This window comes from Phycodurus eques, chromosome 18 (genome assembly GCF_024500275.1).
Source record: "Phycodurus eques isolate BA_2022a chromosome 18, UOR_Pequ_1.1, whole genome shotgun sequence".
Taxonomy (NCBI): Eukaryota; Metazoa; Chordata; class Actinopteri; order Syngnathiformes; family Syngnathidae; genus Phycodurus; species Phycodurus eques.
The window spans coordinates 5,125,703-5,150,796 of NC_084542.1; the positions used below are offsets into that span (position 1 = coordinate 5,125,703).

At 39.4% G+C, this 25,094-nt stretch overlaps 1 protein-coding gene across 1 annotated transcript in view; it reads left to right on the forward strand.

Annotated features, from left to right (window-relative positions):
• Positions 1-25,094, forward strand: part of flrt2 (fibronectin leucine rich transmembrane protein 2) — a 52,971-nt gene that overhangs the window by 18,149 nt on the left and 9,728 nt on the right. The window contains exon 2 of the mRNA XM_061704836.1: positions 12,914-12,984. The gene's annotated coding sequence lies outside the window, so the exon portion shown is untranslated. The remainder of the gene's footprint in view (positions 1-12,913; positions 12,985-25,094) is intronic.

The following is a 25,094-nucleotide window of genomic DNA, read 5'->3' on the forward strand; positions in this document are numbered from 1 at the left end:
CATTGATTTTTGTTTTCATATTTTGTTAACCGTGAGAAAAAAAAATAAAAATGTGAGATGGGAAAGCAACTTGACACACTGAAGTAGAGCCCTATCTGGTTTTGCGTGCTCAGCCTGACAAGTGGCCCCTGAGGATGTGTGAGAGGGAGAGATACAGAAATAAAACCGTTTCCATTGCTTTACCTAATCAAATGCAAGGCTACACAATGTCTCTCTTTGAGTATGTGCCACTATTCTGGCACAGGTTTGTATTTCAACCCTCTGGGCACATCAGCAACATATTTGCTTCCGACTGCCATTTATTACAAGCCAATTGGAAGATTCCAAGGTATGGGTCATTTTGTATTGGTTCTGTGGGAAGTTTAGGTCTCTTTACACAAAGCAATTTTAGTATTCAGGTCTCTTTCCAAAGAGTATCGCAACTCTCCTATTGGGCAACCCCCCTCTAGTATGTTCTTTGGAAGTATAAAGCCTAAAGCAGCTATGAATATGGAACAAAGCATCAGTAAAGCTGGTAGCTTGCAGTGACATCAGTGCTTCACTGTCTGCTGTTATTACTGTATTTTACTTATATCGCTGATATTGCTGAGGCGGCACGGTGGCCGACTGGTTAGAGCATCAGCCTCACAGTTCTGAGAACCCGGGTTCAATCCCCAGCCCCGCCTGTGTGGAGTTTGTATGTTCTCCCCGTGCCTGCGTGGGTTTTCTCCGGGCACTCCGGTTTCCTCCCACATCCCAAAAACATGCATGGTAGGTTAATTGACGACTCTAAATTGCCCGTAGGCATGACTGTGAGTGCGAATGGTGTTTTGTTTCTATGTGCCCTGCGATTGGCTGGCAACCAGTTCAGGGTGTACCCCGCCTCCTGCCCAATGACAGCTGGGATAGGCTCCAGCACGCCCGCAACCCTAGTGAGGAGAAGCGGCTCAGAAAATGGATGGATATTGCTGATATCGAGCAGCCACAGCAGTATGACCTCTTGCACAATATAATGATATCCAATACAATAGCCGTATCACAAGATAGCAATGTTCAGTTTGTGTCTGAGACTGTCAGAGATTATCAATTTAACTGTTTATTATTGTGGTTGGAGTGTTGAGTGGCTGAATATATATTATATACTACTATATAATACTATATTGCATCCTAATGAGAACTGTGTCCAATATTTACATTATTTAGTCACCTCAGTTACATTGGAGAGTTAAGAACATTGTAAACCGTTAATTCACAACAATGTTACAGATTTTGAGGGGCATTTGACACAAAATGGTTTGGGTAGCTCAAGCAAACACACATTGTTTTCATTGTCTCAGGACGGCCTTGGTAGTTTTTATTTCAAAGTAAACTATCGATGCGCATTTGATGGCACCGAGGAAAGAGGACAAAAAGGGAAAACAGGTGAAGGGGATTTGCTAGCAAAGGGGAGAAATCATGCAAGTTGGGCCCGTTCACGTAAATGAAGCTATACAAGAAGCAAAAATGGTTTAGGGGGGACTTTTACATAAGCCAGTGCTCCAATGAGCAATAAGTCTACTTATTTTTGGCAGGGTCATGTGTCAGAAGGCTTACCTTTTAAATTAGCCTAAAAGTTTTAAAAAGAGCAGTTTAACTTGAAACAAAATGGCCTTCTTTACAAGAGCAAATACCAACCCCCCATGAGGTATTCTGCTGTTTATATCAATCTATATATTATCAGGGGATTTTTATTTACACTTAGTAGTAGTCTAGATATGAGTTGTGTGTCTGTATTCACTCCTGTGTGGTATTTGTTTTCCTTTTCTGAAGTGAAAAGTTGCCCCATAAAGTGAAGAATGCAGCATTGTTTCAGTGACAGTGTGTGATGTTTCCATTTCTGAGCGCATGAGCAGTGTTGGAGGAGTGATGGAGGTGATGAACTCTCCCAACACCCCCCACCCCCACACCCCTCCCAATGGTTTCTCAGGTTTGTCTCCACTTTGGACCCAAACTACCCCCTTGAGGTAAAGCCCTGATTTTCTTTCAAGACCTTAAAAATCCACCATGACCTTTCTTTTAATTTTGCTCATTTCTTCGTTGCCTCAGCTCCACCATCTGACATGTAGCCCCAACTGGCATTACGGCACGCTCTGAGGCATGTAGCTTTATATTAATGTTGAAATAACTACTTAAGAAACTTGGCTTTAAAGTGTACTATTCTAGATCTTATGACATAAATGTGGTATGACAACTGTGCTTTGTGAGAGTGCACAGGAAACTACACATTACTTTTGGGAAGCATTTCTCTTAATGGGAACAGTCACTTGGAAGTGCGACCAAAAAGCAGCAGCAGCTTCTTTTGGAACAAACTTAAATTCTGTACAAACAAGCAATGCCCCCATGGTAAATTAAAAAAAAAAAAAAGCACTTCCTGTAAATCAATAGTACAGCCACACCCATAGACAGCTCTCTCATTTTATGTTGGTTACACTTCTGACTAGTTATACAGTAGATAGAAACCGAGCGTTGAATCCATCCATCCATCCAAAAAATTCACACTACGTGCACGGAAATCAGACAAATGAACCACTACACCATCAGTGACTTTATTGTTACAGTCATCAATGTATTAGGACAAACCTGGGAAACAAATCAGTCACATGTTCCAAAACATTTGCTCACATGAAAAATGGATGGGTCATATATCATATCCACATGCAACTATTTCATATCCAGATGTAACTGGAAATAAAAAGGGAAATGTTGACAGAAATGGCCTCACTGTTCCATTTTTAAGGTAAAGTTGGAATACTGTAACTTCAAAAAAACAATAAAAAAAAAAACCCAGTAGTTTTGTACTCAACAACAATTGAATTAGTTTTCTCGTTCATTGAGATTGTTTACTGAGCCAAGGCAAAATCTTACATTAGAACAATCTCCTAGCACACCACCAAACAAAAATATATAAAAGTATACTGATTTTAAAGATGATCTTGTCTCAATTTACGCACGAATGTATGTTGTCAGTGTAAAATGTTGGCCAGTGTTGTTGAGTACAAAACTACTAAAAGTGAAATTGGATCATTTCTCATGGCACAATGTGCCACGGCTCACTGGTTGAGGATCACTGGTTTAGTATACTTGCCCGATGATTAGTTTCCCTGGCACTCTTTGTGTTCCCGCCAATCAGCTTCAAGGCTTCCACAATACAGGAAAAATGTGAAATGGAATTTATCCACAAAGATTTGACACTCACCATTTATGTGACCGGTATTTCTGGTCGGCGCAATATACAGGGATCACAATGAATTATTTAATTATGCTGAATCTTTTTGTGACGTTGTCAGGCAAAAAATGAAGACATCCCTCTCACTTTGTGAGTCTGTAAAAAGATGTTCTTTTAAACTGCAGCTAAGTTTTACCACTAATAACCCAATTTTAGGGGATAACCAATGTATTTTATCCATATTAATTTTTGACAGGGCACTTATTATTCATGGATGGTTTTGCATTAATGAAATAAAAAAAACATTGGTGGATTTTTGCAAAAGGTTTCCCTCAGGCCCTCGTACCCCGTAGAGTTTAATTCAACGTTTCCATAAAAATATATTCTCATAAATAATTCATCTCAACACAGCAATCAAGATGGTGTGTTTGAAAAAGAAATTAATGCGATAATAATAAAATAATTTTAAAAAAACAAACAAAAAAAACAGAACAAACTCCATCTGCTAACACTTTGCATATCTGGGCTTCCTGGTTTCAGAGTTTCTTGCCCCAGAATTATGGGACTGCTTGATAAGTAGTTGCGTCGATTTGGAAGGTCCTTGGCGAGAGGCCTCGGCCACGACTGGAAGACGATCAGAGAGCAGAGTCATTAGAAATCCCTCATTCGCACTCTGCAGTGTAAACGGCCCAGCGGTCTCCATCTAAAGGAAGCCAGAGGAAAGATCACCTCTGTCACTCTGAAATTGGAGCATGCACAGAGGAGGGGTGCTGCCAAAGCTGAGTTGGGGGGTGAAAAGAGTTATGTGCTCCTATTTATTGATTTGCCCGCCGCACAAGATCACTAAACTGTTTCCAGGGAGGGAGAATGAAGTTGTTTTTTTTTTTCCCAGAATCACCGCACACATTAAAGGGGCGACAATTTGCCTTCATAAAAGCCTGAACACACTATGGATAGAAGTTTTCTATTGCAAATGTACTTAACCCCTCATTATGGTCATTATTTCCCTCTTTTGGTTTGCCTCACTTAGCAGTAAGTTATCCCAGCACAGGATGTCCCTGAACATATCTTAAAAACCAGAACCAAGCATAATTGATTCATTTTTACTCCTGATCTCCCCCTGAAGTTAATGGAGTATAATTTAGATTTAACCCACTAAGGTATTCCCCCCCCCCCCCCCCCCCCCCCCCATAGTGGTAAATTAGATTTTAGATTACTTTAGCTTGCATTTGTGTTTTTCAGTCAAGCAGAAGCAAACATTTAATGTGTAATATCCAATATGCATTTGTGTGTTGCTTGTCGTGGCAGACTGAACTATAATGTGTTTTGAAATACTCTTGTATGAGAGGCTTGTATTCTTTTGCTGTGCCCTTGTGCTAAGTACGCAGTTGTGGCCATGTGCACAACTTTGGCATGTGGACATTTTTAGCCCACTAGTTTGAGTTTCATTTAGAATTGTTCTGACCTTTTTCTTTGATTGCGGGCCGCCGAGGTGCTGTGCTCTATTTGTCATTCCTTTTGGGACGATAATTAAATGACCATTGATCTTGAATCGTAACGAAGCCATATGAAGGTACTCCTATGCACATGCTCATTTTCAGACACACCTTTGCCCATTTTTAATTAAAAAAAATATATATAATCAATTTACAGTATACAAAAGTTATTAGAAACCTTTGACTAATTTCACCTAGTCACAATTAGAATGATTACTTAACACACCTGATAAGCGCTTGAAAAAAATGCTGGTCTTCCTAATAAAACAAGTGTCCTAGTGAGAACAATGCTTGACTACTTTTTAAAACGTGTGCTTTTATGTAGTCACATCCGTCCGTCCCTTGCCCTCCTCCTGGCTTTACTATGCAGGTAAGGGGGGTGTGGGCTGAGGCAAACAGTCCTCCACAGCTCTATTACTCTCCTACATAATCTCTCCTCCGCTCTGTATAGTGCCGTATTCAATAAGCCATTTCCACTTTAGAGCAATCTAACCAAATGTGGAGGATTACATTGAAATCCCACTCATAACTAAATGGAAGAACATCACATCACTGATCCTAAAGATATTCTACCTTCACGATATCAGTAGTTTTAAAGCCTCTTAGCCCAATTATAGGACATTAATACATGAGCGGATGTTAGACGTTACACTACTAATGATGTTGATGTCACTTTATTATGTTACTTGTGTTAACAGTCAAGATGACACAGAAAAAAGGTCAGAATAGCAGAAAAGGTTGTCAACATAGATGATTATAGACACATTTGTCCTAATAAAAGTTTGTGCTTTATGAATTGACAACCTTGTCCGAAATGATGTATAATTATGTGATCAAGCATTTAAATGATTCACTTCATTATTTTTCTCCAGCCTTGGATCAAAAGGACATTTAATAGAAAAAAACAACAAGCATTGTATTAGTTTCAAACTGCTTGGCATGAATTCACCATGTAATGTGAATTCTAATTGGTGAGGTTTTGGGCCATGTCAATTATACCTGTACTTACATCTTCTTTAACAGGATGTTTTATAACTATTACTGCAGCAGAAGTGGCAAACTTAATCATTTCATATAATGATCAGATATCTATAAGGATAAATGTTGTAATTAGATGAAGTGGGGAAAAAAATGATCATTATGTTGGTGGTCTGTGCAACTGTTTAGGGTGTCTTGACTTGAAGGCAAAGAGCAGCGTCAGAGCACAAAGCAAAAACCTCCAGAGTGTTCTGAAGCCATGCTACAAGCTTGTACTCATTCCCAAGAATAATGATCTGTTTGAAGAAAAAACATTTAACACCTTGCCTCCGCAGGGACCTGACTTTTTATGTAATTATATGACACACACCATGAGCAATGCAGCGTTTGGCTTCTGTGCAACGAAAGAGCAGGAGCTGCATTTTCCACACACTGTAGACACTGTGTTTACTTTGGGTAAGAGGATTTCTTCACCATTCGTCGCTGTAACTAATATAATCTATTGTGATCATTATTTATCCCTGTGCCTCTTTCCCACCCTCTTTACTATTCACCGCATATACATACCCAATTACTCTCTCATCCATCCAGAAAATGTTGCATTTGCTACAGAGGAGAAGCTTTTATTCTGAGAGGACATTTAGTCAGTGCCTCTCCCCATATTAATGCAATCCTGGGACGAGTAGTCCTAAAAATACACCAATCAATAGCTGGATTAAATAATGCATTGCCTATCTAGTTGTAAAAATTTGTTTTTGGTGATGCAACCACTGAGAAATATTTCCAATATATGTTTTCTTTTTGTACTTACTCTCCTAAATTAGTGTTGCTTCAAGAGAGTTTTTTTTTTTTGTACTTGTGCTTAAATGTGACTACATACACTACATGCAAATGTTGAATGTAAAGCACTCTCATACAACAATCCTCCTCAGCACTAACCCAAAACCTCTGGCAGACAATGATCTGAGAGATGATAACAATTAGACCAATCTGAAGAAAACTGACTGAAAATTTTGTACAAATATCTAACCATCCATGACCACAGCCAACCGGTGTATAACTAGGATGAACATTTGACCCCATTTTTTTTCTTGCTTGAAAATGGATGGGTGGATTATGGAACCAGGTAAAAGAACCTTCCATTTCTATGACAGTGTTGTATTGAGTAGAGTAACGCCGCCTGGAAGAGTTATGCCATAGCAGAGGTCTGATTGGATGTACCTCGACTTCCAATAGCTGATCTTTTATTGTTCTTGGAGACGTCTCTGCCAGTTTCAGCGAAACAGTGGACCCTTTTTTGCATCCATTTCTTCAAGACACAAACTTTACACAATTCGGAACTCTAAATTGATCACTATGGTCATTCCTAGTGTCGATCCATGTTGGAATCCTTTGGCCTTGGTTGAGGTCTGTGCTCAATTGAATGCCATTGGATCGCTTTATAGTGGCAGTGAACTCAACACACTTTCCAGTAAGTTGCTCTTTGGCAAATAGTGAGCAATTTATCAAATAAGAGGCTTCAAGATGTTTAATGCCACTCCCAGTTGAAGTTTCCTCGCCTCGTCAAACCTTGCATGCCTGTTTCCCTTTAACTTTGACAATAAATTTGACACACAGCATTCTACCTTCCTTCCTTTTGGCACTTGCCATGATGTTTACGCTTATCAGTCTCGCTTTGGCACGTGATCTTATGTGTTCCATTTACTGACCCTTATCGGCGCTTGACAAAAGTCTGAGTTATTGTCCGAGTGTATAAATTGGTTACATCACAGTATTTATCTAGCCATTCCCTTTCAGTTATATCACAGTTGTAAAATCTAAGACATAATTTGTCATTTAATGTACTCCAATAAAACACAGCACCCACTACAACCTTTGTGATGACGATAAATAAAGTTACTACCTTTGTAAGAGTGTCAACAATGACCCCTCCCAAAAAAAGGGAACTTACAAGGTTCATATAAGTCAAAATCATGGCAGAGCTGTTGTACCGGATGTTTACAATCCATTGAATGGCATCTTTTATTTGCTGTCATCATCCCTGACCATCACTTGTATGGTAAATGTATGAGCCAAGACAAGTTAGAAAACCGGCTCTGTAATCCCATGCATGCAAATACTGCACAAACACAGTAAACTCAGTAAACTGGTGATATTTGAGAGCCGGAGGGAGAACCATGCTGATAGGGAGATAACTTTGTTGTTAAGATCATTTGTACTCACCTCACACGAAAACCTGGATCATCGAGGATCACAACAATCAACCTCCCTAAAAATGTTACTGCTATTTCATGTATTTACAAAAAAATCCAATATAGCAGCGGTAGATCTTCCTCAGGCACGGGCCATATTCTGTAACCTCAGATGAAACGAGTGCCGAATACTCCCTCTCTGTAAGGCAGTAGAACCCTATGGTTTCTCCTGAACAATAAATAATGATGATGACTTCCATTTACAATTCATCATTATAAATAAATGATCAATCACATTTTAACATGTTGTATGAAAATAACTTTACGAAGATATTACTGTATTAATGATTCGATTAACCCTTCTACATACTGTAGGCAGCAATAACCGTAACCTTACTTCAGTCTAAATGTTATCATATTTGATGGTGTTTTAATTGGTGCCTCTGTCATCTTTTTATACATATTGTAGAAAAAAAGTCTTGAATGGAGTCACTCCCACTTAAGTACTGACATAATACATCGTCTCCCAAATAGCATAATGTCAATATATCCCAAATGGTTCTCCCTCCTCAGCCCAGAAATGTGTGTTTTGGTAGCCATTGTTAGGAGTGCAAAATAATGATGTGACTAATCTCTGAAACCTCCAATTTCTTAATCATAGTCTGGTTTATGATGAATCAGATTTTATTCAGGTTGAGCCATTCTGCAAATGTTGTTTCCATTGCATTGTTATCCATGGAGTGCATTTCTAAATGTTGCTGTTGCCAAGAGTTCATTTTGGCATTGTGAGCAACTAGACTTGTGCAGTTAACATAAATTCTGGTTTTATTTTCTCACAAAATATGGGAATTTTGGCAATTGCTCTGCATCGTTGCAGTGGTGGGTTGTATTATCAGGCGCAACAGGTGCCACATCGTAACCCATGAAGTGACACACGAACACTCAGGCTGTGTTTACAGGTTCAGGTGAAGTAGTAATTAATTTTTTTCCCATTCCAAAGTAGCACAGTTAGAAAGGAAATGTGGAAATCATGGCAGCTTTTTTGGGAGAAAACGGAGAAATCGTGGCATAAAATGCATGAAATCTGAGATCCTCAGACCAGAATCGTGCCTTGTCCAATCGTAATAAAAAAGTCCAACATTTATCAGCTACTGCCAACGTGGCTGCAGACTAGGGTACCCTGTCAATGCAAGCCAGATGCCATCAAAATACAGACTGATGACCTATATATACTGGCGTCTGCCCTGACAACACTAACAAACATTGGGACCAGTGTTTTATATATATATATTACTAAAGTATACTATTTTTTGTATGAAATCCTGCTACATTTTTATGAAAGGAGGTGGGAGGTTCAATTGACAGTTGTTTATCATGAAGGGAAAATGTTACTTTGTTTGTTTTCTTGAGTCGTCCAATAAATATGGCAGTTTTATACTTAAGTGCACTGCCTTTCTAAAAAAAAAAATCGACTAATTTTTTCTACTGTTTTTTATAATGGGCTCATGGTTAGAACATGATACTTTCAAAGCTTTGAAATGGGATAATTTCCCGAGGAACACCTGATGATCTCACACTGCACACTAATTTGCTGTGGCATTGTGGCTGTGAATCACTCATCTAAACTACTGCAAAAGCATAAACAAATACAGGATAATAGATGTGCATCAATCAGTAAATAATGAAAAATAATGAGTAATGCCGAGGTTGCCCTTATTAAAAAAAAGAACAGTCAGTCGCTATTCAACGTATTGTTGTGTTGTGTTGTAGCTGGCTATTGTTCTTGATGTAAATTAGATATAGGTACCAAATTGGAACTGGGCACCTCAATTGCAGGTTTTGGATGGGAATAGATCTTCAGTAAATTTTACTCTTGTATCTATATTTTTGTCTGTAAGTGTTTGTCTGCTTTGGTTTGTTGTTTTTTTCCCTACTGTATGCTCTCTCCATTTGTATTTGACTCGGTATGAGTCAATTATTTGTAGATGTGTCTGTGACTATCGGAATGGTGGCTATCTGTGTGACCGTCTCTGCTTTGAGTTTGTTGATGTTTTAGTTTTAAGTGTGTGTGTGTGTCTCTGTGTGTGTACAACAGAAATAAAGCTCCCCATTGATAAGAACAAGTTCTTCTTGTTAACGTATCAGCAAAGCTGGACGTGAGCCAGCACTAAAGTCTCAAGGGCATAGTTCTCCACAACCCCTTGCTATGACACGACAGTTACTATACTGCAACTCCAAACAGATGCACGCATGGCGAGATAGTCCGGGAATGGAACATATGTTAACACTCTCCTTCCAAGAGATACATTGAAGAGGACATTGAGCAATGTTTCATCTTGCATCTCTCTAGCAGCCAACCGATTGCAGGCATCTAAAATGCTTCCATGTGCAGTCTGTGCATTCCGATTACCTCTCTAAGGCATTTCAAGACTCCCCTCAAAGATATCAGATACCCAGGGGAAAGTAGATAGTCATGAGAAATACTCAATAGCTCTTAGTTGCCATAACAGTTGAATAACAGGACGAGGGATTTTTGTCATTCTGGTTGCATATTTTGGTACTCGTGCCTGCAATTGTTTTCCTACTGTTATGCACCAAGGAGATGGAGTCAGGTCTTCTTTATGACAGTCGTAATCACCAGCCCTGGCGGCTGCACAAGGACATCAGCTCCAGTGGGCTGTTGTAGGGCACACCTTGCTGTCAAATAAAAGTGTCTGGATGAAGGTCGGCGGGAGAACAAAGAGGTTCTCTGTGTGGAAAAAAGCCACTCTCGGAGGGCGAGATACAAACCCGTCTGTTACAGCGTATGCAATGTTCTGCCTCCAGTCTATTTGTTTAACCATCACACATCAGTGTGGATGTCAGTTTGAAGCAGCGTAACTGGCCTGTGCTCTCCTTCGTTGACAGTACCACATGCTCGATCCCAAGGTTGTGTCAAACAAGTGACTTGCTATGACAAATGGTGTTTAGTGTCAAAATTACAGACATCATGATTGCATTTAATAAAAAAACAGGATTACCACATCTTAAATAGGGGGGTAATGTATGGATACATAACATCTGGTTTCAGGGAAAGATCAGGAAAGGGCATTTAGCATGACAAAACCACAATATTAGACAAGGTTTTAGTTAACTGCAACAGGAAGGGAAGTATCATACTGTATAGAGACCCGTCCCAACTGATTTACTAACCCTCCCTTTAGCATAAGACATTTTATGGTAATCCAAGAAGCAGTATTTAAAGAGCATGAAAGAAAGTGAGGACTTGTATTTCAAAATGTCTCTGATATAGATCATAGCAGCCACCACCAAAGTGTTTCGACAGTACCACTTTTTAAAAGCTTCCTATTGAGTAAATGCAAAATGACAAATCCAAAAAGGATTTCAAACAAAGAATGGTTTAGGTCTTACAATTGAATATTAATTTCCCCATAGGCAACCACCTGATGACCACTTCAGGGTCTAACCACTCAATCAATTGCCTTTCCACGTATGCCAATACATCCTGATCTGTGTAACGACTGTGGGTGCTTCATGACACAGCTGAGTCGCCAATGTTCTCGTACGATAGCAAAACCTTGTCCCCAAGGGGCTGTGAATAAGATAGTGGTGACATCAGAGCAATCCATTTGAACACTTTTTGAGCATTAATATCTTTTGGCAATGTCATAACATCAGTGTGTACATTGTTGCTTCGCTCTCCAAAACACTGGCTTTTCAGAAGAAAAAAAAAACAGAACCGATATACGGCTTATGTTACAAACATCATACCACACCCATCTCAAATGAGATCTTCATTTTGTACTTGGTATAATTCACATAAGTTGACAATGGAGATACCTTTACGTGTTTTATGTTAAAATAAGTGACACTGACTTGTAATTTAAACACTGTATTTATTTCACTTTAGCATTCATCATTTGCTTGACTCTAAGGGTACATATATGCAACAACAACCCAGTTTAAAGGGCAAGTTTTTTTTACTTTGGGTTCCTGAAGGTTACACATACTGACAACACGACAATGTTGTCAAATTAATTCCAATCATGTAGAGCTGCAATAAGACAAAACATGTAATATGCATTCCGTCACTATGTAAAGAAATCAACGCACATGCACTCTAACTGCTTTTCCTCCTGGTCAAAACTGTCTTTTGGATGTAATTTGTTGCAATGTATGAGCGCTGACTGGGACATTGATTTGTAATTAGGTGTAATCAACACCCTGCCGGAGAAGCGTTAAATGCTACTACAAACCAACATTATTGTTGTGGTTGGTATGCACTTGTACATGCCTAGACTAAACTCACAGACCACTGCCTTCAGCATAAAGATGTTAGCAGTGTTCTTGTTTTCATAAACATATATATATATATATATATATATATATATATATATAATATATCATGATGTCACATAAACATCTTATAAGGTATTACAGAATATTATCAGTTGATCAATGATACATGCTTTTAATAACGCAGTTTGTAATTGTAACTCGTGTGTTCATTGCAATACCAACAATGTCCCCGATCCTCCCAATATATACTGTTGTATTTCTGCTTTGAAAAGAACCAATGTCAATAATTACAAAGAGAAACAAAAGCCCTCTCCATGCGTCTTTCCCATCATGCTGTGTTGACATGACAACCCAATCCAGCAGCCTGGCAGGGTGTTCAAAATGTCACTTTGGTCAACATTTCTCAATACGTCATAATACACCCTTTGCCAGCATTAGTGTCAGGTTCTCCTATTGTTTTAGTGGTTATTCTGGGCACTGTGCCTTTATATAGGGCTGATCAAGACCAAAGGGATGAGGCATTCATCTTAATGTGACATGCTATCAGACAGTTGCACTGGCTTGCTGCTACCTTTTGTAGACCACACAATTAATCTGCTTTGTGCCAAGTTAAGAGCAAAGAGGGTGCGAGAAGAAAAATGAAAAACCCAAAACCCAAAGAGAACGAATTAGAATTTTACATTGAATTCAAACATCTTAGATATAAGATAGATAGCTAGATTATAATGGATCTGAGATATTTTTCTCTATTTGTGTTGAAATAGACGGCGTGTGCAATGATCCAGGAATGACTGAAGTCGTCTGTTCCTGAAATAGAAAGAAAAGAAGACAGGAGGTAAGCCACTGACCATTACATACTGTTTTTCTTCCACAAGGCAATTTATTTACTATTATAACATCTTGGCTATTTCCGCTTTCATCCACAAATGCAACATGGCTGCTGGTAGATCTGTGATTGGGTGAGCGAGTGCATAGGCAAAACCTCTATGTGCACTAAAGCGTGGAGAATTACTTTGTCGTGATTAGGCCGACATTAACCTTTCGGCGTCTACATTAAACATTTAATGTCATACATAGTGACGATACCTGTAGTATTTTACCAGGAAAATAAAATAACGGACTTTTTTGCCACGTAAATCACAAATCTAATGCGGGACGCTATTAAATTTTGTCAACAGACACGACAGTCTTCAGTCTTCCTCCGCGGAGCGGTGAACTGGGATTGATGTTTTTGGGCATTTTCAACTGACAGTAATCAATATGAGCCATTCTGAGGGCTAATTAAGAGCAAAAGAACATTGATACGATAAACTTATTACAGCACGTGATGCAGAGAGCCAGTGATGGTTACGCAGCACGAGAAGAAGCACAATATAGATCCTTTTACTGGTCCATGCTAAGAATGTTCACACAACAAAAATAGCACGTAAATAAAAGTTTGTGCATAACCTGAATTGTTCATAAAAACGGTCGATCGTAACCTGAGGTTCCACTGTAATAGTTTACTCACCTTTAATGGAAGAAGTGACAGAAACAAGTGCAGCTTGTTTTGAGTACATTATATTATTTGCATTGTGGGTCGAAGTGTGTGCCTCATTCCCAAGTCACAATAACTTCTAAATCTAGTTTTCTGGTCACCATCACACCTTTACCTTTTGCCTTCACTGACTTTGTGGTGCTGGCACAGTGATTGACTGGTTAGCACATCCGCTTCACAGTTCAGAGGTTGTGGATTCAGATCCGGGCTTCCTGTGTGGAGTTTGCATGTTCTCCCGGTGCTTGGTGGTTTTCTCCGGGTGCTGTGGTTTCCTTACACATTCCAAAAACATGCATGTTAGGTTAATTGAAGACTCTAAATTGTCTATAGGTGTGAATTTGAGGGTGAATGATTTTTTTCTCTATATGTGCCCTGCGATTGGTTGGCGAACAGTCCAGGGTATACATCGCCTCTCGCCCAGAGTTAGCTGGGATAGGTGCCAGCACGCCCGCGACCCTAGTGAGGATAAGTGGTATGGAAAATGGATGGATGGAAGGTTTTGTGGTGGCATCACAAAAAATAGCAGCACATTTTTCATTTATCCTTTTGAATTCCTGAGCATAATTTCAAACTCAAGTCATAGAATAATTTAAGGGGCATCCATCTTGGACAAACAGCATGCCTGAACAGGAACTCAGACGACACTTAAGAAATGACTCCAACAACAGTAGTTTGTGCATTATGAGGATTTTGCAGTTGAACCTCTTCTCTGTATGAAATATAAAATACGTATTGAAAGAAACAAAACCAATGCCATCAGCAGGACCAATCCCCTAATGCAGAGTCATCACTGGAGTCCACTGGGGAGATAATAGCCATGTGATTTGTTTACAAAAGTGCCTTTCAATGAATCTGCGCACGCTTGCAGACCTCAGGTTTGGGCCTGGTGCCACCTGATCGTGACAGAACGAGCTGTCTTCTGCTCTTCTGGGGGATGAGCATTCAAAGGAGATGCCTTTTCAATCGATTTGCTTTTACATTGTCACTCACACCGAAGTCATCGCCTTGACTCCCCTCCTCTTCCTCCCACACTCTTTGTTCTTCCTCTTCACAAGACAAGAGACAAGACCAGCTGAGGCTAAACAAGGCACTCTTGATTCATCAGAGGCACCCTAAGAGGAGCGCTAATTCTCACGCAGGCGTCCACCAAGAGACACCCTTAGGATGTTTTGTCAGTCTATTTCCAAACTGGGGCGACGTGCTGTGGTAGTAAGTGAAAGCAAAAGAGGAGGGAGGGGGGTGCTCAAAGTAACCACAGTGACCAGATGGAACCGCAGATTGTTGCAAGGGGGCTAACTGCCTCAGCAAAACCATATGGGTCAAAAATGCCATTTAGAGAAATCACATTTGTTTTTTTCATGACATGGTAAGCAAGACTGGAGGATCCTGTAAACAAAAGCTAAAGTTCTAAGGGGGGGAAAAATAGAAGAAGAAAGTCCAGCAGTTTCATCTGCATCAGTGTGTCTGCAGGGCATTCAGTTCCTTGAGGAGTTATATTTCGACGTGTGAGCACAATTCCAAACGAGCTAACGTACACACGCCAAGTTGAAAAACCACAAAGCATTAAATTACAGAAAAACTTGCCAAGGTTAATGCTGTGGAGCTGATTGTGACTAGAAGAAATAACAAAAGGAATCATGATGATGATGATGAATTAACGACAGGAAAGAAATGAAAGCCTCAGATCAGACATTTGAATTATGACACCCCAAAAGAAAAGACAAGTAGTGTCATCAGCATAGAAAAGGATTAAACACCATAGCTTAGCCGTGTCTGAAAGAATAATTGTATTTGTAGCTGTCTTTTGGAAAGCGCTTTCACCTGGTGGCTGATGTAATCTGGATTTATCCGACTTCCTGTCTCATCTTGCAACAGAGGATTTTTCAGTCTGTGTGTCAGCGTGGGGACTTAGACAGGTAATACAGCCCTGCAACATACTGCTACTTACAATGCAAAATGTTGCTGCTGAGAAACTCTAAAGCTGAAAGCTATTTAAACTGAATATAAAGAGAACAACTTCAGCAGCTCAGTCTGGAATAGATAATGCAACCTCAACCTGCGATAATAATAATGACAGAAACACTAACCATCTCGTTTATATAGGCATGATTCAGAATTATAAGTAAACAACCAGTTTAAATATAATTATTTGCACTACCTAGGAATTTTGAGTAATTAAAATAGAGCAATTAATAAGCCTCTCGAGCCATGTGAGTGTAAATTGCCATGAGCCGTTCTCCACTCAGAACTAATTTGAAAACATGGAATAATAAATCAACAGTGAGAAGGTGTCAGAAGAGAAAAGGTTCAAGGGGCTGTGGTGTATGGTGTTTCAGGCCTCACTTCATTAGTTGGAGGGGAAAGCTGATGATAAACACACAGTTGATAGGCGTTCTACGAACAGACACAGCCTTTTAACAGCTGTCTGCAGCATTAAAGGTGTGGTGAAGTCATAGAGCCAGACTTCCAGCAATTGTTTAGTGATAGAAGGGTTTTTTAACTAATTCAGATGTGATCCAATTAGTTGTTTTAACATCTGTTTCTCACATGTAAATTTTAATCTGCTGTCTGTCATTTGTTTTAACTTTACCCATTACAATTTGTTCCAGACTGGAATTATGTACATTACAAACAATTGAATGAGGACGTTTTGTTAATGTGTTTTTATTTTTCTGATCCAAGAATTGACCCTGGTTATAGCGATGTTAACATTTACATAATATACATTTGATCGTAACACTAATTTATATAATATAGTTGACTGTACCAGCCTTTTTAAAATCTTGCTATTAAATGGAAGGTTGGTATTTTTAGAAATGATTTGGGGATTTGACTACAATTAATTTGCTGAAGCTGGTCAATCTTCAATTTGGTCAACTTTGGGACTAAGTCATAATGTGCAAGCTGCAAGTACTGTAAATCTTGGACTTCAAGTGCCAAGTTACTGTAATGAAAATCACGCAAGGCAAGTCTCTACTGAAGTAAATGGGACACATTTTGCCAAACCAACTTGTTCTACCATTTGGGATGTAATATTCTTACTATGGTGCCTTGGTAAACATGTGAAATATGAATTAAAATTGTCCAGACGTTTTTCTGCCAAGAGGCCTGAAATCAGGTCATTAGAATTTCTCGAGCTAATCTACGTCACTAGCATAAATCTCTGCCTACCTCTCTGCCCTGAGCCAGCGCTGTCAACATAACAAACACGTGTGCTCTCACAAGTGGGTTTTCTACATGGAGGTAACCAATCAGAGGAAAGTGGGCAGTCTTAGCCAAATATGGACAAAGTGGATACAAAATTGTGTCAAACAGAAGTAGCTGTCAGAGGGGCCTTTTCTGGACACTCATATGACAAAACCAATGTTTTTTTCAAAGAAATTGACACTTTTATACACAGTCCATGTTAGAGAGTCACTCTATGGAGGTCCCAATAGCCAAAATACGGGACTTTTAAAAGTATGTTGAGTCAAGTCTTTACTAAGTTTAAGCAAGATCTAAGTCAAATCATACAAAATTGCTCAATTACCCAATACTGTATATTGGAGTGGAGTAATGAAATATTTTGTTTACTAATCGTAACAGAAAAAAAGTGCACTTTTTTGCCTGGTTTGTTGGGTGCCCAAAATAAAAAAACTTTTCTTTCATAAGCAAAAGTCAAACGCTCTTGAAATGTGCATATCTATTGTCATTTGTAGTAATATTAATTGGGCGTTGATTTACATCTGAATCTGTGTTAGCGTTTTCATTTCAAGTTAACAGTAATAACGTAAATGAAATTTAATTACAATATATTGAAAGGTTATTATTTTCCTGATTTTGTGGCTCTGCCCTGAAGCAATGGCACACTTAGCATTCACCTCTATTGTATTCTCACCAGGCCTGGAATTTGGTGCCTGGTGGAAAACAAAATATATCGCACTTTGGGCTCCACTACTTCAATGCCGCAAAATGAAGAGAGTATTTTGTCACACAAGTGGAAAATTAATGGAATTGTTTTTCTTTCTGTTGTTACAACCTAAATTTGCCCACATGAACATCTGAGCCCTCTCAAAACGCCAGCCTGAATCCAGTTTGATAAATGCAAGTGAGGCAAGTACTGGATGCTACGTTTATTCAGCTTCTGAGTGAAATGACTCATGGCTTACAGTTTTTGTACAGTAAAGCCTGGAAGGCAGCAGCCGCCCTTCCACCCACCAAGAAGACTTCCTCTTTGCTCGAGTCAGGAGAGGAAATTGAGCCCAGATGTGACTTCAAACAAAAGAAAAGCTACAGGGATAGGAGGTGGGATCAGGCCCATCTTTCTCGTGACCTGGAGACCTGCTCCTTCCTCTTCTAGATTGTCTATTGTAAGTTGCAGTCCATCCGATGCTTTTCTGGCTCTTCACTGACATTGTGTCATCTGTACTTTCACCAAATACTGTAAACTGAACAACCACCAATTAATCTCCCATTTTTCAATCTTATGCTGCATCTTTTCCTTATGGATCAGCTGCTAAATATAGCTAAAATCACATTCCACAAAAGCCGTGTGATTTGACATTTGAAAAATGTTGAGCTATTAAGCATCATCCAAAATGAAAAAGCAGGATGAAAAATTGGTCTTTCCGCTCTTAAATTACGTTGTAGTCTTCATAAAACAAGCTCTTCGGAGACTTCTTGTTTCCGGTGTTGCACAATGTTTGAAAATTCATGTTTTGTTTAACACCAGTTGTTCTGACAATGTCTTTACTCAGACCCAGAATAGGCCCATAAATCTTTTTTTAGCATCGGAAATTGAGCATTTTTTCATCCAGGTGGTCAAAACAGACTTTTATAATGAGCGTTTCCATATTTGCATCTTAGGTATCCGGATTGTGGTCTTCCTTTTTCACAACCAAAATTACAACCCTCTCTGCTTCAAATGATGAATCCAACTGCACCACAGTCTCTGTGATGTGTTTTTTTTCTCACTGATTGCAGTGATTAAAAAGTTATTACGCACTATAGATATGTAAAAAAATGTCCGCTAAGTACAGTGAACAATACCTTTGTCTGGAACTGTACTATATGGTTACAGTGAGCTACAAAAAAAAATAAAAGAATAATCATGCTCAGGGTATAATTAATTATTGTGGTTTTTGAATGACTCTCCTTAAATTGCTGTTGGAAACGAACTTGAAAAGAAACCTTGCAGGAGCAGAGATCCCCCACTGTGAAGCCTGTCAAAAGCAGTCTCAGCTCAAGAATCAAACAACAACGCCGACATCTGATCTAACCGTCATGCCAACCTCCTCCCCTCAAACTATCCTATCACTGGATTAATGCACATTTATAAGCAATTCATGCAATTAGTTTGCTTGACTAGATGAATAGGTATCTGAAAATTACTACAGTTAAATATATTGTCAGGTCATACTATTCGCATTGTGATGAACAATCTGCCTTTTAAGTCAGACAGTTCTTCAGCGTTCAAAAAAAACAAAACCTCATGCATGAAGTCACGTTCGACGTTTGCATACCTGAGTGAATAATGAATGATTAACTGGATGTGTATTTTGCTTTTTGTGACTTTATTGTACACGTATTCCAAAATCAGAATATAATCGACGTAGGTCACATGAAGTAAGCGGACCCACCTTCAACGCAAATGTGTCGTCTCTTATCCAAGTTCATGTGTTTCTTCGCTGCATTTAACTTTTTTTAACAATTGATAATTAAAGATATTTGGGGCACAGAAAATCTTTGCAATGCAAAGAAATAGGAATGTTCAAATTTTACTTTAAAAATACAAGTAAGAGAAGTAAATGTTTTACGATTCCAACAGTTTGATGGTGTTTCCAACTGATTATTTCCACTCTTGCGATTGAAAAAATGTTTCAGAATCTGAACAGAGGTCAACCAGCGTCTGGAACAGATTGTGTTCGATCCTATGAGTTCCGTTGAGAGGAACAAAGTGTAATACAGTCATGGAGACTCAAACAGATGCTGTCCATGGATCCTTTGAAGTTTATTATTTGTATATTGTTGCAGAGATGCAAAGTTCAGCAAAATAATGGCCAATATATAGGCGTTGCCGGACAATTGCTGCGTGTGTTGCTAAGCAGCCAGCTTGAGTATTAAATCTTAGGAAGACAAGGATGAATTCGGTGCCTCATGTCAAAAATGCCCGTAATCCACAATCCTCTCATCCTGTCCTCTTCTAAGCCATTTCAGCTCCATTGCCTTTTCCTTCGAAACTACTACACCAACACCGCCCTCTGCATGTTTCCTATCCCTCACCCCTCCTGCTACCGAACTACAGGGGCTTACTTGTAGTCAAATGTTTTTACAGGCTGGCTTCAGCATAGGGAAGAATTATGTCAGGACTTTATCTAGCACTATAACTCACAAGGCTGCCTTCACTATCATTCCATGCAATGACCCAGATTCAGCCTTTAGACAGGGCTCAAAAAATGGTTATAGTCCTATCAATATAGTTTTGTGTATACGTAATCGTGTTCACAAGACTAGTCTAGTATAGTATAGTGGTACATGCAGCTGCCTCACATGCAGACAGCGCAGGTATGATTTCTTGCCAGTGCCCCAATACTCAGTCAACTGCCAGCCCCAAGCCCAGATAAATGGGAGGGTTGCATCGAGAAGAGCATCTGGTGTAAAAACTATGCCAAACAAATCATCCAAGTGACTCACTGGTGTGACCCCTGAAGGTACAAGATGAAAGTCACATCCCTCAGTGTGCATGTGCAAACTTAGGCCAAAGTTGATGTATAGAATTTCATAGAAAAATGAATGGGAAAAAATAACAATTTTGTACATTTTCTCTGAGATCTTACTAACTAAATTTGCGAGAAACGTAGATATACCGTTTGATGCCAAGTTGCAAATATGGAGGCCCACCGTTGATCTTATGCTCTATTGACTGCAAAGAGGGTTTATTTGTTCAATCAAATGGACAAAGTCCTGAAAGCTACATGAGGTTAACCGTATATTTATTTTGGGCCAGAAAATATCTCAATGAATACAAAAAAGCAATAAAACTATACATTTTTGACGTAGGAGGGGAAACGCTGGTACAATAATCTGACTCTGAGCTTGTGGGAGGAAGTACCCTGAGAAAACCCATGCAAGCACGGGTAGAACATGCTCCACACCGGAAGGCCTTAGCCCGGATTCGAATCCCCAACCTCAAGATTTGTGAGGCGGATGTGCTAGTCACTGGCGTGCCAACGTGCCACCCTACTCTATACATAATCAGCATATTGTTAAACCACTAAAATCTCCAAAGCAAATGCCTTATATGATGGCTTCAGCAATTCTGCCATCATTTCCCACAGTTTGTTAAGTATAAGATACGTGCAGGGATTTCTACTTTTCTTGTAACACTAATTTGGCTGGCACCTTTTGAAGTGTTTTGCAGTGTCCAGATGAAAATAAATGCAGAGAGGAATTGGATAAGCTAATGATGTCTCTCGGGAAGGTAATGAATTTGACCAAGGGATAAACATATCTGCATATCTAAGTTGACTCCCCCCTTTTCTCTGCCCTCCATTAACAGTTTGGAGTGGAAAAAACGGACATCAGCTTTGCATATGTCAGGATCTTGTGTATCTGCAGTTTTATCAAGGTGCAGAAGCGTGCAGAGTAAATATGCCACACCAAAGCTCTCCAGGCGCAGCAAAGAAAGGGAATTTCCACTGAAATTACAGGTTATTGACTGAAAATATCTCTTGTGTTTGTAACGTATGGTTCTCACCCTTAAAATTGTTTCCTTAAAATAAATATTTTATGGTTGCTTTTTTGCATTGACATCAATACTAATCTAGTATTAACCCAATTATGGCAATACTCATACTTTTCTGATTAATCTTATCCTTAAGGTCAAAAGTAAACAGTAACAGATTTAACTCATTCACTGCCATGGACGGCTGTTGAATTCAAATGGACGGCTGTTGAATTCAAACATCCATTTTAACATGGAGGACTGGTAGTGATTAAAGGGTCTCTCTCCCTGGCGGACATATTGCCAAGACTGCCGAGACTGATCAGTCGCGGCGACTCTGGGACCCGGGAGACCAAAATATTGCTTGCGCTCTCTTCATGAATATGTCTCTGAGATGTCACCAGAAAATATGACACCAAATTAATCAGAAATTGCTCATACAAGCCTATATAATCCAAACTATGGCCGATTGTTCTTGATTGAATTTAGTTTGTCTCGTTTTGTCAAGTTTTCCTCTCACATCTTCATGTCCTTTTTGCTTGTTGTTTTTGTCTCCACCTGTTCTCTCGTCAACCCTACCTTGTGTCAACCAATCAGCTCCCTCCATCCGCTCGTCTTGTCCAGGTGTTCCTTGTTGTCTGATCAGTTTGCATGTATTTAGTTCCCTGGTTTCCTTCAGCCCTTCTACAACAGTCTGCTCACAGTTGTGGATGTAAATACAACCATTGTCATGGATTATTTAACATGGTTGTGGTTAGATCAGATCAAATCGATTTAGATCAAACCCATGAAACCACGGTAAATAAGCACAATGGGTAAATTGGCTTTTGTACAAGTATGTCTACAAAATAATGATTTTCTGGGTCCATTTTATTCATATGCCAAAGAATGACACAAATTCTACATCATAAAGATCCTAGCAGCCCACTGCCAAACATGTCCATCAAGGCAAAAATAAAAATAGACTGTTTCCTCTAAATTTACACTATCAATAATTCATGCGTCAGGCGAAAGCTCCTTTTATGAAGGAATTGAATTTAGACTACAGCCTGCACAGCCATGCATGGCAGGGACATGACAGCTGAAATTAAGGCAAACAGTGAGACTCAATAAAATTGTAACATTAGCAAAATTCAGATTTGTACAGATTTAATTTTTAAATTCAGTACCTTGATACCAATACTGAAGTCATACAATGGCAAAAAAACTAAAACATCAGTTAAAGCAGTGCAATTATAGATAATAAAATATGGAGCTTCAAATTCTTAGCCTTTTTTCCCAATTCAAAATAATATTGGGAAATATGCTTAACTGGTGATTTGAAAAAGGACTCATGATTTGTCGTTACACTAGTGAAGGGTTATTATACACTAAGGTAGGTCAATGAAAGTCATAATGACGTGTCAATAGTGTTCGTTAACTAATGACAGATCAGAAATGTACACCTCTTGACCTCCAAGGAACATATGGCTCCTGTGAGCATTTCTGACCCTCAAAACAGTGCTCCGTGACCTTTTTAACAGAGGACACAGCAGTTTAATAAGTGTGATGCACAAATTAGAAGGATAGTATCAATATAATGGTACTGCAAAATAGGAATTTTTACATTTGTCAAATGAGGCTCTTACATATTTGCTGAGCATAACTGAACATATTTTACTGACTTCAACAACACATTGAGTTACCTTCAAATGTTTTGACAAGCGTGTGTTTCCTTTGTGTTTAAAAGTTGGTTGTGAAGTGTGCTTGTACATAAACGAAAGCTGTGTTCTGCATTCTCATTAGTTGAGCGAGTGGATTCAGTTCCCACTCAGTGTCTCCATATACGCTTTTTATTTGACTGGTGGCCATTCACAGATGTGGTGTGCCAGCAGGTCCAGCTCCAGCTCCTGCAACCCTCAAAAGGATAGGGTGCAGAATATAATTTTTTTTTTCATTAGCAAGGCTTTCAAAAAAAAATAATAATAATGTTGCCTGATCGAGACAGACAAGTTTTTAAATATTTCTCCAGTTGGAACCAGATAGTCCAAAAATCCATAGCGTGTATTTAACATGTCAGAGCTTGAGAAGGTGTTGAATGTATTTCCCCACTGGTGAGTGAAGCTAGTCAACTGAGGCAATCTTCACATTGTTAACCAAGTGAAGGGAATACCTAAGTTAAATATATGGCACGGTGAGCAACTGGTTAGCACATCTGCCTCAGAGTTCTGAAGTTCAAATCCGGCCTCGCCTGTGTAGAGTTTGCATGTTCTCCCTGTGCCTGCATGGGTTTTCTCCGGGTATTCCGGTTTACTCCCACATCCCCAAAACATGCATGGTAGGTTAATTGAACATTCTAAATTGTCCGTAGGTATGAATGTGAGTGCGAATGGTTGTTTACGTGCCCTGCGATTGGCTGGCGACCAGTTCAGTGTTTACCCCCGACTCTTGCCCAAAGATAGCTGGGATAGTCTCCAGCATACCCGCAAGTGTGAATAAGGGGTATGGAAAATGGATGGACGGAATATACGGTGGTCACTGCAGACTTCATGGCTTAGTGAAAAAGAAAATAGCTATTGGGCTTAAAAAAAGGTAATCTTTGCAAAATAACTTTTCTGTCATTTCTCTTATTGGCACAAGGAAAATGTTGAAGTCCTAGAAACACCGCAAAACAGAATTGTTGACATCCCGAAACAGGCTACCAACTGTTCAACAATTCAGAAGTCAAAATTACTCACGCACAAAACACCTTTTCAGAAATAGGCATTTGTGAAAACTGTCTTACTTGGGTGCCCTGCGATTGGCTTGCGACCCTGTGTACCCTGCCTCTCGCCCGAAGTTAGCTGAGATAGACGCCAGCACACCCTAGTGAGGATAATCAGTTTGGAAAATGGATGGATGGATGAGTTACTCGGTTGTTTAATTTCACACTTGATGGTTGGGGAGGCACTCCAGAATATACAAGTATTTAAAAATTAAATTTTCCATAATATAACCCCTTTAAAGGTATAGTTTGCCGTTTTCAAAATAAAACATACAGTACATATGTTAAAACTGTCTATCTGTTTGAAAAAAAAAATCACCCTATATGGCCCCATCTAATGCCTCTATTTTAATTATTATTTTAGAACTGGATATGGTGGAATAAAAAAAGCCAATCAGAGTGTTGTGACAGGTGGCATGACCAAATAGTCCGTAAATGATTTGCACACGCCCGCTGCGCACACGGAGGCTCGCGAGGACGCACCACAGCCTTTTTCAGTGTAGACTATTATATTTTCTTGGCCTTATTATTTAACTATGGCTTGCAACAAAAGATAAAAAGAAGGACTTGAGCAGCTCTCTACTTCAAATCAAAGGTAAAGATATATAACACTGGTGTGAATCCTATACACGGACAACTGCATGGCTGAGTTTGGAAAACCAGCGCTTACTTCATGTCACTGTTCTCACTGAGTCGTCAGGTATATTGATTGAATTTTTTATACTTTTGTTTGATTGTACGTTTCAAAAAATTGGACAGCTCACCTGCAACATGTTCTGTAATGTTGGTGCTCACAGTGCACTCTTGTGTGAGGTTGGCTGCAGGCAAGGGGGACACAGGTCCTTCCTCGTTCCTCCAGTGGCTCGTCGCAGTTGCCTGGCCAACTGAGGAGCATTCTGAGGCGGGCAGCAGAGCGCGACGGGCCGCTGTCTTCCTGGTTCTTTGTCATTGAGTGAGCTGAGA